Source organism: Pelodiscus sinensis, chromosome 4 (genome assembly GCF_049634645.1).
Source record: "Pelodiscus sinensis isolate JC-2024 chromosome 4, ASM4963464v1, whole genome shotgun sequence".
Lineage (NCBI taxonomy): Eukaryota > Metazoa > Chordata > Testudines > Trionychidae > Pelodiscus > Pelodiscus sinensis.
This window is the reverse complement of record NC_134714.1, coordinates 124,947,499-124,958,513: the sequence shown is the minus strand read 5'-3', so window position 1 is coordinate 124,958,513 and position 11,015 is coordinate 124,947,499. Positions and strand designations below refer to the sequence as shown.

General features: G+C 49.9%; 1 long non-coding RNA gene across 1 annotated transcript; it reads left to right on the top strand.

Moving 5' to 3' along the window:
* Positions 1-5,491: 5,491 nt before the first annotated feature.
* LOC112546341 (uncharacterized) lies at positions 5,492-9,831 on the top strand. Its single transcript, XR_003090020.2, has 3 exons — positions 5,492-5,705; positions 7,384-7,483; positions 9,757-9,831. It is a non-coding gene; the product is annotated as an uncharacterized LOC112546341 (long non-coding RNA).
* Positions 9,832-11,015: the final 1,184 nt, after the last annotated feature.

Genomic DNA, 11,015 nt, shown 5'->3' with positions numbered 1-11,015 from the left:
GGTGGAGCCCTGCATTTGGCTCAGTCAGCTCAAAGCAACTGGCAGGTCAGGATACTGCTGCAGACCAGTAGCGGGGGCAGAACTTCAGGATCTTAAAAGCTACTTTCTTAAAACATAATGCAGAGCTTGCCCTGAAGCTGTGGGACTAGGCCTCGTGTGGAGAAGTGCATGGAAGCTTGCCTCTCCTGACTGCTGCCAGTCAATTGCTAACCCAGTTAGCAACAGTAGAAGCAACAGTCAGGGCTGTCTGAAGGTGTATGTTGCTATCTAGAAGATGCTGTCCCTTCAGTGGCTTGGAAAGGTGGATAAGCGTGGAGAAGGGCCTAGCTGAGACCCCGTATAACACTCTGTGCCCCCAAAACAACACCCTGGTACCCCCATATTCACCACTGCCGTAAAATGGCTTGGGAGGTGTCATTCTAAAAGTCTAGATCTTTTAAACATTGATATCCTGGGGGGTTGCATGTGAAGTTCTGAAGTGTTGCTATGTGTTTGTTACTGAACAATGCTGTGAAGTTGGAAACACCCACACCTATCCTTTCAGGCACAACCATGAAGAAAATAAACAGTGCTAATGACCATCAACAAAAACAGTGGGCCCCGGAAGAAGCTTAGCCTCACCTGATGATCAGTCAGGGGTGTGTGTAATGGCTGTTAGAGCTCACTAAAGCGTGCAAGGGCGTGTGACTAGGTCCTGTGATACTGGACTCCATGTTACTTTTGTACTTATCCACAGACTGTGCAGAGGGCTTGGCTTGAAATGAAGATGATCCCATCACATGGAAGAAGCTATAAAAGAGGGAACTGATATCACCACTAGGCCTCACTTTCTCTATAACAAAACACCTGGAAAGGCTTTAGGAACAAAAACTTCACTGGAAAACTGGGGCAGGGAACGGGGGGAGGAAGGGAAGGATCTCAGGCGGGAAAAAAGGGAGCCTGCCTGTATATGAAAGCTTGGTGGATTGTTTGTACTATATAACAGGGCAAGACAATTGCTTGATTCAAATCCTCTCTGGTTTATAATGCTTACATTGCATTTCTGTTTATTTCTTAGGTAATCCGCTTTGATCTGCATGCTCACTATTTATAATCACTTAAAATCTTCTGTAGTTAATTTTTTTTTAAGCTATAATGTGTTTTGCTAGAAATGCTCAGGGAATCTGCTCAGGACCAAAGACTGGTGCATTGTCCTCTACACTTTGAGGGAGGGCCAGACCTACACTAGACAGGATTTTGACCCGGACAAGATGGTACAGTCCTTGACTACAGAGCTAGAGAGAAGCCTTCATGTAACTGCAGTGTGTCCCTGCCTGTGTAAAGTTTTTTGTGAGTGCAGGACCAATCTGCAGCTTGTCATAGCAGCACAGTGTGAGAAAGCCCAGGGTAGGGAGACAGAGATCCATGGTTCCCCCATTACAGGTTGTACCCTGGAGAGAGGGGGACATTACACCATGAGTTCTGATTCATGGACTCTTGGCCAAGCCCTTCATGAGGATGAGTTGGCAGGGAACATGTAGGAGGTGACATGATGCTCCTTTGAGTTAATCATGCCTTAGGCACAACTATTTCAAAGGCACTTTACTGTGCATGTGGGAACCTCTGAGAAAATGCAACAAGAGCATTCAACATCTTAATCTCACCCCGGAGCCATCCCTATGTTCAGATAATACAGGGCAGACTCAGCTGCCTGTGAACTCGACTCTTATAGAACATTCACCCTGGCTACGTCTACATTGGCCCCTTTTCCGGAAGGGGCATGTTAATTTCACGAGTCGTAATAGGAAAATCCGCGGGGGATTTAAATATCCCCCACGGCATTTAAATAAAAATGTCCGCCGCTTTTTTCCGGCTTTTAGAAAAGCCGGAAAAGAGCGTCTACACTGGCCCCGATCCTCCAGAAAAAAAGCCCTTTTCCGGAGGATCTTATTCCTACTTTGAGTCTGGTGGCTCCAGCCAGAACTAATCTCCGGCACACCCGCCACCTACACACAGATGGGATTGTGAAGCAACGTTTCTTCATTCAGCCTCTGTCACGAAACTTAGTCCCAGGAAACATTTCAGAGTTTTGGCTCATGGTCCTGATTCACTGGGGAATTCTTCTGTAAAAGTGCTAAGAGGCGCCTCTCGAGAGCTGTGGCAGCTGCAGCAAGGCCAGGCTGGACGAGAGGCACCATTGTATGACTATGGCAGGTCTGGGCTAGGTTGGGTGGGAGCCAAGGTAGGGACACATGTGCCCTGGCAGTTCCAGGTCCATGCCAGGGCTGGATCAAAGCTGGGACATCATCTGTGGCAGGTTCATGTTGAAACTGGCCGAGAGAGCCACTCTCCTGAGTACGGCAGGTCCTTAGAGAGGCTGGCAGGGAGACGTGCTGGTGGAGAGACATCTCTCCCCACTGTAGCTTTGAGCACTTGTGTGGGTCTTAATGGGCAGCTGCATGGCCAACACAGCTTAGAGGGAACACCATCATCTCATCCACAAATTGAGACCCTGCAGTTCTGCCTGTCTAGCTGGCCCTGCGTGTGGAACTTGAAGCATTTCAGAGAACGCTACCGTGGGGGTCCTGGACGAGGTTATAGGAGTGGTCAACAAGGGCTTCCCTTGTCGACCGATCCCCGTCTAGACTGTCGCGCTGTGCCAGATCAGCTGATCGTCAGCGCAGCGTGGCGGCCATTTTTATGTTAATGAAGCTGGGATTATTTAAATTATTGACTATGTTGGGTAAACTACTTTACATGGCTCCGTCGACGGAGCCATGTAGTCTAGATACACCCCTAGCAGCCTACATTTGCCCTCCAGAACTTCTCTCCTCTCCTTCCCTATGTCAGCCGTACCTACACGTACCACGACCGCAAAGCAGAGATTATGTAATTCAGTCATTCCAACATTGATGCCAGAGGAGCTGGCAGCTTCCAGGAGCAGAAATTATTTGGCTTGTACAACTAATCTTCACTGCCTGTGTTGTTGGTTGTGTTACTTTCTTGAATCCTGGTTTAACAAGGCAGTGTCCTTGGGGTGAACGTGTTTGTCCAGGCCACATCTTACAGCCTGTGCAAACTGGAGGCTAACGGCGTCGATCACATGCCTGCTGTTAGCCACCGGCCCTCCATGGAACTGGTTGTCAGGCTTTCTGCCTCTTAGGGTATGTTTGTGCTGCAGCTGCTCCACGTGGCTCGGTGGGCCCCAGTTCCCTCTTGCCCAACTCAGATGCTTGCTCCGCACGTCTCCAGGCAAGTCGATCTCAGGCTGGCTGGCTTGTCTGAGGAGTGTGGGTATGTGGGCAGGTGAGCTGTGGCCTGGCCCATCTCCGCCCACTTTGCAGTGTGGGTGTATCCCTGAGTCAGGATAGTCCTCCAGGGCTATTCCCACAGTTCCCTGTACCCGTTTTTTCATGACCCTCTGTCACTTCCTCACTCCCCCGTGTGCACCACAAATTGCATGGCTGCAGTCTCCAAAGCACACCGCAGCTTAATGTCCACAGTCCTGTGAGCAGCCTCCCCCTCCTGCTCCCTCCTCTACCTTCCCCTCCCCTCCAGCCAGCCTCTGCTCGGCTCAGTCCAAAATGGATGCCAAGCCTGAGGGGAAAGGATTCTGAAAAGCCAACTGTGCTGGTTTTTCCCCCAAAAAATATAGAGCATGAGCCATATGGCTTATGCTGCAGCCCAGAAAGCTCACCAGTGCAAATCAGCACTCCTCTCTATCTCCTGTTTCACGGGGGGCAGGCAGGTGGGGGGTTCCAGCACTGCGTGGATCAATCTTCTCCATCCCAGCTGAGGTGTGATTGATTTCCTTCATTTCCTCTCCCTTCCCTCTTCTCCCCCTAATCCGGTAGTTTATTCTAGGATATTTCTCATGCGGCATGAATTCTCGATGGACTTTCAGCTGACTGGGGAGTGCAAACCTGCTAGGGCCTCCCTAATAACTTGGGTCCTGCCAAATCTATGGATCATTTTGGTTAATCTCAAGGCCAGATTTTGTTTGAATTAGTCAATTCCACCATTTCAGATGTTTACATAAGAAATTTCATGGTGTTGTGACCATGGGAGTCCCGACCAAAATGGCACAATGAGGGGAGAAGGGGTGTCACAGCTTTGCCACCCTCATGTCTGTGCTGCCTGCAGAGCTGGGCTCTGAAGGCAGCTGCCAGCCACCTTTCTGAAGGTAGAAGAGGATCCCGGATGTAGAGGTGGCTCCCTGCTGTTGGGGATGCCTCAGCTGGGGGCTCCTACCTGCTAGTCCCCTGGCCAACTTTTGGTGGGAGGGCTGCCAGAAAATGAGCACCTAAAACTCAGCTGGAGCAGCAAGGGGACTAACCACCAAACCCAGGTGCCCAGACCCCTGGCAGAACGGGGAGGAACATGGATGCTCTGAGCCCCAGCTGCAAAGATCAGGCAGAAGCCCTGATCCCAGGTACCCGGAGCCCTGGCAGGAGCAAGGAGGGCCATGGAAGCCCTGACCCCAACCCTAGCTGTAGCCATAGGGCCATGAGACTTGAGCCTGGGCATCCAGACCCATGGCTGGAGCAGCAGCATTGTGGAGAGGCAGAATGCCTGAGCCTGGGCAGAAGCTGCAGTGCCAAAGCCCTGAGCCCAATGCCACAGCTTCTGCCACAGCTTCTGCAGAGAAGAAATGAAGCTGCACTACCCTCACTTCCATGCTGCCTCTGGCGGTGGGTCTGATCTCCGCACCAAGAGCTGCTGTGCAGGGAAAGTCAATTAGGAGGACCCAGCTGTGGCGCTCCTGGCTGGGGCATTCTCAGCAGTACATGGAGATTGGATTTCAGGGGGCATGGCTAACTTCCCTGCCTGTGACACACAGTTCACTGCTGTGAAATTGGAAGAGCCCCGGCTATAGACGTAGATTGAGAGGTGGCTTGATGATGGTGTAGAAGTACCTTTGAGGAGGGAAAATAACAGGTACCAAAGTGCTCTTCAATCTAGCCAGGAAGGGCACCTCCAGAGCAAACAGTTGTCACCTGAAGCCAGAGAAATTCAAATGAGAAATAAGGCACAAAGTGAGGGGGACTAACCAATGGAGCCAATTACCCAGGGAAGATGTGGAGTCTCTGTTTCCTGATGTCCTCACATCTCAACTGGTTGTCTTTCTGGAAGGTGTGTGTAAGTGAATTTTATAATTGATATTTGCTTAATTTTGGCGTAAGTGTGTGAAATTGCATGGCCTGTGAAGTAGAGGCCAGATTAGGAGAGCTAACAGCTCAGCGTGGGGCGAGGAACAGACTCTGGTGCTTTACTGGGTAGCCCGCTTGCTCCCCCAAATCAATAATGAGCAGTTGGGGTTATCTGGGGAGCAGCTCAAACACCCAACCGGGCTGGTCTGGGGCAGGCATCAGCCCTGCAATGGAAAGGTGGGTGTGGCAGGGACTTCACAAGGGCCTTCGGCAAACTCAGCCTATTGGTCAAAAGCGGTGAGGAGCCTGTGACCTCACAGAGCTCTCTTGACATCAGCCAGGCAAATCAGAGGGGTGGGGCAGAAGAAACCTCAGAGACCCTTGTAGCCTTGCTGCAGCAAGTCTCCTTCTCACTGCCACTCTTTGAGGGCTTCATTGTGAGTCTTTGCCAAGCTGTGTGGATTGTGCTGAAAGTAGACACCATGTGTGCAGAAGATAAGATTCTCAGCGAGGCTGGGAACCTCTTCAGTCTGGGCCAGGCCTTGCCAGCTGAGCTCTAGGCTTGGAAAACACAAGGTAAGTTGGCAGGAAAATGTCCCATTGAAATAGTAGCTGGCTAATTAATAGGTCTCCAAATAGATTTGTACATGAGGAATCATTATCGGGCGAGATGGGTCCTGCAGGGATCAGTTGGTTCTTAGCGCTCTGCTATTTAACATTTTGAACAGTGACTTGGAAGCAAATACAAATCATAATGCCAAAAAAACTGCACATGACAGAAAGATTGGGGAAGTGGTAAATAACGAAGAGGATGTGTCACTCACACGGAGCTATGTGGGTTGCTTAGCAAACTGAGCACAGGAAGCAACAGGCCTTTTAGTATGTCCTAATGTACAGCTATATGTGCAGAGACAAAAAATATAGGCTCTGTGTACAAGGTGGGGGACTCTATCCCGGGAAGCCATGATCCTGAAAAAGACTTGGGGTCATGGAGCATAATCATCTGATTATGAGCTCCCAACGGGACACTGTGGACAATGGGGCAAATGCAACCCTGGGACTCATCTATACCAGAATGTTGTTAGAAGTAGAGAGGTTCTAGATCTCTGTACAGGGCACGAGTGGAATATTGTGTCCATTTCTGGGGTCCACAATTTGAGACAGATGCTGATAAACTGGGGAGGGCTCAGAAAAGAGCCACATGAGTCACTAAAGGATTGGAAAACATGCCTTGTGGTGACAGAGTCGAGCAGCTCAATCTATTTAGCTGACCAGAGAGAAGGTGAAGGGATGAGCACAAGGGAACAAATATTTAACTGACGGGCTCTTCACAGTAGCCGATGCAGGTTAGCAGAGAGTGGCTGCAAGTTGAAGTTTGAGCAATTCACACTGGAAATAAGGGAACATTTTTAGCTCTCAGGGTTTGGAGCAATTTACCCAGTGTTGTGATGCAGCCTCCGCAACCGGCATTTTGTAAAATCAAGATGGGGGAGGAGTTGTTTCTAAAAAATCGGCTCTCGTTTTCATAGGAATTCTTTAGCGGGAAGTTCTCTGGCTTGTATTAAACAGAAACTCAGTCTACATGATCAGAGTGGCTCCTTCTGGCCTTGGAATTTACAAATCTGTGACTTGCTGGGGGAACTTAGAATGTGTCGTTTTCTGCCTCCTTCTTCCTGCTACCCTCCTTTCTCTCCTCTTTTTTCTTGTTCCATTCCTCTCCTACCTGGGGTGGAGTGGAGTGGAGTGGAGGGCTGTGCTCCCGCGGTCGTTACAGGAGGCCCTCACAGGTGGGGCTGGAAGAATGGGCTGACAGTGATCTCCTCTGGTGATGAGCGCAGTCTGCTGCCCACCTCTTGAGAATGCCCAAGAGGACTCCAGGCCCTGGGAGTCTCCTGATTGGCCACCTTCTTAGGGAGGAGACTCAGGGTGTTGTTGGCGGAGCGCAGTGAGGCCTCACGCTCCGTTCAATGGGGTGTCTGTCTGTGTCTGTCCGTAGGACGATCATTTCTGAAAACGACAGCCAATCGAATCCAAAATTTCAGGGAATTTCTAGGCATCAGTGAAAGAACCTTCTTGATTTTGGTGACTATTGGGAAACAACAGCAAAGCCTGGTTTCTGTCCTGTGCCCCTTCAATGGGTGTGTAAACCAAAGGGCGCTGTGACTTTACAGAGGAGGAGCAACATGACACCTCTCTCTACTGCATCCCTCCTCAGCGGCCGGGGTCACTCTCCCATCTTCTCTCCTTGCTGCAGGACCCTCAGTGCCCAGCCAGAGGAGGAGGAGGAGGGTGACGTGTCGACAGAGGATGCAGCCAGCAGGGTCCTCCAGCAGCATCTCCCGGGCAGAGACGAGGTACAAAAATTCCCCAGCTCTGCTGGTGCCAAGTCTGTCCTGCCCTTGTTCCGTCCCTACACTTTACAGTGGGCTCTGGCGCTGTTGATTTTATGTCTTTGGAGAGCGCGTCTCTGCAGGCCAGAGAAGATCCTTCCTGCAGGCAGGTGCTGCTGGCCATCCACAACCCCCAGGCCCACTCACCTCCCAGCCATTGAAAGTCACTGCCAGCCCATCCCCTTTGACTGACCTGGGAGCAAGAAAACAAAACCTGCGGAGCCAGGAATGAACCCCTCCCCAAGCACCATGGAGGTGGCCAGGAGCCTCTCCATCTGACCCACGGAGGCTGAGCCACAGAGGGAGGGTTGTGGCCCTGGCCACACAATCCTGGGAGGGGATCTGGGAACAGTTTCATTTTCTGATCTTTATTCTCTCCTCCTGCTAGGGGTTCTCAGTGTGAAATGAACAGGAACTAGGGATAGTGATGGGGTCCTGGCACAGACCCTGGGTGGGAGTTCCCCTTGTTCTGGATCGCATCACACTGCTGACTCATATTTAGCTTGTGGTCCACTATAACCCCGAGATCCCTTTCTGCCGTGCTCCTTCCTAGACAGTCGCTTCCCATTCTGTATGTGTGAAACTGATTGTTCCTTCCTAAGTGGAGCACTTTGCATTTGTCTTCATTAAACTTCATCCTGTTTACCTCAGACCATTTCTCCAATTCGTCCAGATCATTTTGAATTATGACCCTATCCTCCAGAGCAGTCGCAACCCTCCCGGCAGTTATCAGCTGCTGTCTTTTACTGTGCACATCTGTGCCCAGCTGGGAAGAGTAGAAGAGTGGGCTGGGAGTTAGGGGGTGGAGTCTGGAAGGGAGGAGGGGGCAGGAGCAGGCTGGGGCGGGGAGAGGGCAGGGTCTGGGTGGATACATCCCCACAAAGAGGTGGCTCAGCTGGTGTTTGCAACTCTGTGCCAGGCTCAGCTGCTAGTCCCAGCAGAACTGGGAAGGATAGGACTTCCTTTTCCCCTGCAAGGAGGGCTGGCCCATCCCCAGGTGTGGAACGTTCCATCCCTCCTTCCCCTTTCCAGACATCCAAGGTGTTTCTGGGGCAGACCCAACGCTTAAGTTGTGTCAGGCTTGGGTTCAGTGTCATTGCCAAGTCTGTCCCAGGGGAGCTGCAGCATGATCTCAGACCTCCATGCAGCCAGTTGCCTGTGCTTCCATCTTCCAGACGGGTGCCTCCGCATTTATTTATTGACATAAAATATGCAACATTTTAAAATATTGTGCATGGAATAGTGGAGGGCAGGGGTTGGCACAGAATTCCCTAAGGAGTAATAACACAGATTCTGGCCTGGTCGCAGCAAAGGGAACTTCCATTTGGCATCTTCAGAGACAGGTGTCCCTGTAGGCAGTGCAACTTTCTTGGCATGGATCTCACCCATGTGCTGCCAACAGCCAGGTTTCCCTGACAGCTGGTTGACTCTTTCGCTCACGTGACACTTGGGAGCTGGGTTCCTGTGCTGTCTGACTTGTATTCCTGATTGGAAAGGGGCTGTCCTTCAAACCTTCCTCATAAAGACTTTTCTGTTTGTTTGTTTGTTTGTTTGTTTGTTTGTTTGTTTGTTTGTTTGGTGGTTTTGAGAAGGGAGAGCCTGAAAGCCAGTGAAGAAACAGAAATGTAGTTAAAATCCAGTGAAAGCTCTGTTACAAAGAGACACCTGGAATTTGCCCAGTGCTGCTTGGAGTCAGCACTGGTTTACACTATAGGGTCAAGTCCACACAAGGCAACTTAAGTTGATCTAACTGTAGATGTGTTTTCATTTTAAGTTTGGCTTCTAACATAAGTGCCCTCCTGCACCAAATTAATAACACCTCTCCTCAAGAACTGTAGAATCACAATTGGTGCAATTTGGTTGATACAGTGAGAGCGTAGACTTTACTTTAGGGTTGCCAGATACTTGCACAAAAAAAACCAAATATGGTGGGAAAAAAATTGGTTGAGCAAAAAATAGGACCAAAGTTACTGAGAAAAAAAAAACACAGAAAAAAAAATGAGTTACTGTGCCTTTAAATCCCACACTCCCCGCTCTCCCCCGCCAGATGCATCAGGGGAGGAACGTCCTAAGCAGCCATCCATCTAAGAAAAACAGAAAATACTGGACATTTTACATGTCCGGTATTTTCTCTTTTTTTTTTTTTTTACCGGACAGAGCCTGCAAATACCAGGCCAATACCGGACACTTGGCAACCGTACTTTACTTCCACTGATTGTTAACCGTCTCCATCTTAGGTCACCAGCTCTCCAGGATTGGCTTCAGGTCTCCAGGCATTAAAGACTAATTAAAGATTATGTCGTGTGATGAAACCTCTGGGAATATGTCCAACCAGAATTAGCAAACTACCTCCAGCAGCTGTCCAACAATGTCCCACTGACTGCTTAGGTCACCACTGAAAACTCCACTGCCCAAAGGGTCAGGTAGACAAGAAGCCTCATCTCCCATTGAAAGCCTCACACATTTTTTAAATTCTTGGTCTTAGTTGCCTGGCTTGGCAAACCCACCCAGCAGCTCTTCAATACCCAGCTGACTGTGCCAGCTACAGGCTCCTGCCTGGAGTAAACAGTAGTAATTGGATCTACTCTACCTGTTGGGAGAAGAGGCTGTGCAGGCATAGCTCTGATCCAGCTGTAGAGACAGACTTCTACAAACAGACTGCATGGGGGATGCAGAAAAAAGACAGGGACCAGCAGCAGTGCCACATGAAAGCCCTGGAGTTATGGCAGGCCTATCAGAAGGCTAGGGAAGTCCACAATAGATCTGGTGCAGAGCTGCAAACCTGCCATTTTTACAAAGAGCTGCATGACATCCACAGCAGAGACACCCCCACCTCTTCCAATACCACCATATACACTTCAGAAGAGTCTGAGGACAGGCAAGGGGGCGACCCAGCTCCACAGCAAGCCAAGATCTGTTTTTGACTCCACCACAGTCCCACCAATCAAGCATGGGCAGACCTGATGGAGGGGCAGGAATCTCTGGTACATATGCAGTTTGCTTTGAAATTAAGCGATGGCACTCCCAAAGTAGCAGAACGCATCTTTTGATTTACTCATTTTCACTTGTGTTAGAAGAGATAGTGGAACAACCAAGAGAGTTGCTATCTGCCTTTCATGACCCTCTAGAAATAGGCGGGGTAGCCACGAAGAGCAGTTTGTTTATGTGAACCAGGTTGGCGTGGGAATCCTCTGTAGAGATCTTGATGAAACTTTCATGCAAGTACTCTGCAATCCTCTGCCAAAGGTTTCTGAGAAGGGTTGCCATATTTCTTCTACCCTAGTAGGACACTTCCCCGCACTACTTAGTGATTAATTCAGCTGGCATCATTGCAGGATATAGCAGCATATAGGCCGGGGCGGCATCAGGTAGCATTACACTCAGGAAATAAAAATAGCTGACAAGAAAATTCCTCCTCTCTTTTGCTGTTCTTGGGGCCAGAGTTAAAAAACTGAAGCAGAGCTCCCAAGGGTCAACCTAAGGTAGCCATAAAAGC